Raw genomic sequence first — 5,785 nt, forward strand, 5'->3', positions numbered from 1 at the left:
AACCCTAACCCTAACCCTAACCCTAAACCCGACACCCTAACCCTAACCGACACCCTAACCCTAACCCGACACCCTAACCCTAACCCTAACCCTAACCCTAACCCGACACCCTAACCCTAACCCTAACCCTAACCCTAACCGACACCCTAACCCTAACCCGACACCCTAACCCTAACCCGACAACCCTAACCCTAACCGACACCCTAACCCTAACCCTAACCCGACACCCTAAACCCGACACCCTAACCCGACACCCTAACCCTAACCCCGACACCCTACCACCGACACCCTAACCCTAACCCGACACCCTAACCCTAACCCGACACCCTAACCCGACACCCTAACCCTAACCCGACACCCTTACCATGACCACAACCCTAGCTCCAGCCCCAGCCCCAGCCCTGTGTCTCCTCTCTCCCCTAATCTCTAACCTGAAAGAAAAAGCAGGTGTTACAGTTAATGACACAAGAAAAAGGTACAACACAGAAATGAAGAAGAGTGGTTTTTCAAAATATTTTATTGGTTAGAGAGTGAAGAGACAGAGCAGCATGAGGTAGTCACAGTCAATACTATTTCAGAATACTATTTTAGAAAGTGCACCAGCCTGGATTTTTGTAAGTGAATCATCCACACCTCTACTACACAGAACACTGGAAAATCAAAAGTCAAAATACCAAAGCAGTCAACTCTACTGGCACAACAACGACTCCCAGGTTAGACAGAAGCAGTTGACCTCAATGTCTTCCTGACATCACACACAGACATTCTAACAGATAGAGAAGGACCCCGGAAAGAAACAGAAAATAGTCACAGATTCAACAACTGACAATATCTTCAAGGAGCCCACCAACTTCCCAAAGACAAAGAGCACAGACAACTCGATTCATTCTATAATCTTGCATAATTCTTGCCCTTTAGAAGAACTACAAATAGAAAAGAAGAAAAGACACAATCCACATCAACATAAACATGGAGCATCCTTTCACAGACACATAAGAAAACAATGTTCATATGAAACCGAAAAATTAATAATAAGTAAAGGTACATACTTAAGGAAAACCAGCAAAGAACAAGTTACCATATATACATCCCAGGACAATTAGAAATTAACACTGCCTATAAATTTTTTTTTTTTCATTTTTCTGAAGCTGGAAACGGGGAGAGACAGTCAGACAGACTCCCGCATGCGCCCGACCGGGATCCACCCGGCACGCCCACCATGGGGCGATGCTCTGCCCATCCTGGGCATCGCCATATTGCGACCAGAGCCACTCTAGCGCCTGGGGCAGAGGCCACAGAGCCATCCCCCAGCGCCCGGGCCATCTTTGCTCCAATGGAGCCTTGGCTGCGGGAGGGGAAGAGAGAGACAGAGAGGAAAGTGCGGCGGAGGGGTGGAGAAGCAAATGGGCGCTTCTCCTGTGTGCCCTGGCCGGGAATCGAACCCGGGTCCTCCGCACGCTAGGCTGACGCTCTACCGCTGAGCCAACCAGCCAGGGCCTGCCTATAATTCTTTAAATAACTTTTTCAAATATGCATCCACATCTGTGACCTAACACCTTCTAGAACTAATGGTGGTAGCTATAGGAATTGTAAGAACACTGGCACAGCACTAATGGAATTTCTAGGCATGTTTCTAGACAGATGGGGTATTCCAAAGTTCTCCACTGGATGGCAGCAAAAATAATTTTCTGCTCTACCAAAAGCGTAATGGAGAAGAGCTTTCCAAAGTACACAATGCACACCAACATACATCAGACTGAGAAAACAGATTCCACCTTGACAGAGGAAAGGATCCTGTGACAAAAACTCTGTTCCCTGCACTACACATAAGAATTGAGAGAGAAACAGCAGTGCCCAGTAAAAGCAGACAGCAGACACTCAACAGAAACCATGCATATCACTTAAAAGGACGTAATCACACCAGGTACCTAACACCCAAAAATCTTTGAACAGACACATTCCGGCCCAAAAATGGGAAACATAGGAAACAGAGTAACACATGTAACCCTTCATGGCAAAGACCAAAGATCAAATGCCAAATCAAAAGCTCACAGGGACAGGAACACAGAAAACTGACATGCACACATAAACCGTAATCAACAGAAGAGTGCTGCAATGCATGCTTATCCAGTGAGCAATTGCCTTGTGCATACAGGTGAGCTTCGCAACCACGAAGACCTAAGCAGAGGAAAGGTTTGGAAGTAAAGAAAAGACTGCAGAAGACACCTATATAACTCCAAGGACATAGTCACAGTGGAAGCAAAAGTAATATTGACCAACATAATAATAAGTGAATGAGCAGACCACTGAAAGAAAATGGCTAGATGTGTAAACATATCTATATGCATATGTACACGAAAGCAAGCACAGAAATTTATAAAAAAAATTTAACTTTAAGTCAGAAATCCAAAAGAAAGGATCAATTAATAAATTAAAAAATAATTAATGTAGAAAAAGAATGAGATGATTCATTGCCTCCCTCATTGAAAAAGAAGAGGTACATAAATAAGCCAGGCAACTAATTAATTAATTTAACGTACGGAAAGAATCCATCAACTCAGTCTTTGAAGATACCAGAAAAGTTAAGACATACACCAAAGTATACACCAGCCCAATTGGAGAACATATGTACAAACTGATAGTTACACAGAAGAAAAGTGACACAACTAACAAAATCTCTAAGTTCCAGCACTGTGTGAAACATCAAATGAAAAAGGTTTAAGGAAAGAGCCCTTTCTTTAAAGGAAAACATAATGAACCAAAACATTCCTTCTCTTCCATGAAACATTCCTTCCATGTCTCTAGCACATCACTAGTGAAGTAAAAATATCATACCTTTCCATCTTCATTAGACTGTCCTTCCTTCCTCCGATGAGGAATCAGAAGTGATGTTTCTCCTCAGCACCGTCCTCTTCTCAGCAAAGAACAGATGATCAACATGTGGAATTTATTTATTTATTCATTCACTCATTCATTCAATTATTTATTTATGTATTTTAGAAAGTACGAGAGAAAGAGAGAGAGATCGACAGACAGATAGAAGGGGGGGGGCAGCAGGAAGCATCAACTTAAACTCTGTATGTGCCTTGAACACAGAGTGCAGGGTGTCAAACCAAAGACCTCAGCAATCCAGCTTGAAGCTTTATCCACTAAGCCACTACACCTCAGACAAACAGAATGAATAATGACGCACTGAAATCATTTTCAGACAGTGATCCTATAGGAAACCTTAAGGTAAACTAATTCAAATGTCAAGAGACTGTAAGGCAGGGGTCCCCAAACTTTTTACACAGGGGGCCAGTTCACTGTCTCTCAGACCGTTGGAGGGACTTAAAAAAAAAAAAAAAATATATGAACAAATCCCTATGCACACTGCATATATCGTATTTTAAAGTAAAAAAAAAAATAACAAATACAATTTTTAGAATAATGAACAAGTAAGCTTAAATCAACAAACTGACCAGTATTTCAATGGGAACTATGGGCCTGCTTTTGGCTAATGAGATGGTCAATGTGCTCCTCTCACTGACCACCAATGAAAGAGGTGCCCCTTCCGGAAGTACCGCAAGGGCCAGATAAATGGCCTCAGGGGGCCGCATTCGGCCTGCGGGCCGTAGTTTGGGGACCCCTGCTGTAAGGCACGGCCCCTGTAAAATGTGCTATGTTCAAGACGTCCACAAGAGAGCACCAAAATAACTTTCTAAAAACCTTTTTAGGAATCCTTTTCACTCAGCGAGGGTCCCCAAGAAGCACAGTGACTAACAGCAGAACTGAGCGCAGATAAACTTATCAGTGGGAGGGAATGGAGAACCCTGACACAGGACATCTTTCCTAACAGAATGTAAAAAGGAACGACCTTGGAAATCACACAGCCCTTTCACATAAGCTGTCACTCTCCCCAGAGAACAACCTTCCTTTCCTAAAAGCCCAGAGTCCTAGGAACCCTGGAAATAGGCCCATCTCGGCGTGATGCCAGTCTCCTGATACACGATCTAAATCCCCTGAATTATTAGAACAGAAGACAATTCGGGGCACGCAGAGATGACGTCATGGTACCCTGTGAATTACAGCTAAATTCCGCTAGGTGGCGACACACAGGAGCGCTCCGGAGGGGAGCATGCGAACTCCTTACTCCGACGACGCACTACGCGGTCTGTGCGTCTGAGGACGGGGCTATTACGCGTAACCGAAGTCAGGCCAAGCAGGGTCAGAGGCGGTATCCCGCGGCGGGGTCTCTGACAGAAGCGCAAATAGATCACGCGCATGAGGCAACTGTGAACTCGCGGGCCCCGCGGGACCCCCACTTGTTCTTCCCTACCCCAACTGTTCCCTAAAACCCACCGCCCCAAACGGACGGGCTATCTCCTTTTTATTAGAGAAGTCAGGATCTCCTCCCTCACCAACACCTTGAATTTCAAGTCATTTTACCTAAAAATCCAGGGAAATGAAAACAGTGTCCCCTCACGACTCACCTCTGGTGAATTTAAAGGCCTACAGAAAACACTATACTGTGCACTTATACAAGATGCCCTTGGACCAAAAAATACCTACTTGTGCAGTGTCTAAATTCTATACTAATGCCGGCAAGGCTCCCAAAACGACTTCTGGTGCTGCATCCCTGACCCATTCCTCAGCTCTCTAGGGGACAAACCTAACAGACCTGCTGCAGCCAGACACCACTCGTCACTCCCCTCCCTTCACGGACTGAACCGCAACTACCCCGAGTTTTCTCAGCCCTTTCCCTGTCCTTCCAAACACAGAAAACTGCACCTCTAACGAAGTGACAGGCAGTAGCACATAAACAGAGCGAAAAAGAGACACTTTTTGTTTGATGTATATTCTCCCCTCCCAACACCAGCACTCAGGCACTGACGGTGTGAGAAATAAGAGGCTCGTTTCACGAACCTCCCCGCCTCCTTGCGGTCAAGTCCTGTCTGCTCCCTTCCTGGTACCGCCGGACCCTCCGCAGTGACACAGACGGCTCCCAACAGCACGGGCTGGATCACTATTCCAACGCAGCTCCGAACAAACTAACTCCTTCCCTCCTACCGCGCCCCCGGGACGGTGCAGGACGGGGAAACTGAGGCGGAGGTGAGGCAGGAGCCTCTCGCGACACTCCCTCTCGGACCCCCGGCCGCCGCGGACGCCGCCTCCACCCCCCACCTGACCGCGTCCTCATGACCGCCCCGGCCCGTGAGAGCATGAACGACTGAACATGAAACTCACCTGCGACCCAGCGCGCTCCGCTCTGCGCTCTCGGCCTTTCCACAAACAGAAGGGAAAACCCCCCCACCCAACCAAAAACCTCCCAGGTCCCGTGTCCCGTCCACCTCCCTCCAAACCTTTCTGTCGGGTCAGGCCTCCTCTGGCCCACGTCCGGCACAGACGACTGGGCTATCTCTCCTTCTGTGCAAACCCTCCCGTCCGCCCCTAGCCCTCCCCTCCCGCCTCGGAGCGACCGCTCCCCAAACCCCTTCCCCCAGCTCCGAGCTCAGCGCCTCTCATGCACCCGCTCTTCCCGGCCCCGAGGACAGTCCCTTCCGCCTCCGACCGCGGGCCCGGCGCCCTCCCTTCTTGGTCTTAGCGCCTCTCACCTCGACCTGCTCGGACCACGGCCGCATTCGCCGGCGCTTCAAGCGGCCCCGGCCCTTCCTCCCTCTTCCCGGGGCTTTTCCTCCTCCGCCCTCCGCCTGCCCGTCACCTGTCACAGACCTGCTGCCTTCTCCTCAGGTGCTCGCGCTGCAGGTCACCGTGCCCTCCCTCAGTTTCCACCGCCCAGACCTCC

Source organism: Saccopteryx leptura, chromosome 10 (genome assembly GCF_036850995.1).
Source record: "Saccopteryx leptura isolate mSacLep1 chromosome 10, mSacLep1_pri_phased_curated, whole genome shotgun sequence".
Lineage (NCBI taxonomy): Eukaryota > Metazoa > Chordata > Mammalia > Chiroptera > Emballonuridae > Saccopteryx > Saccopteryx leptura.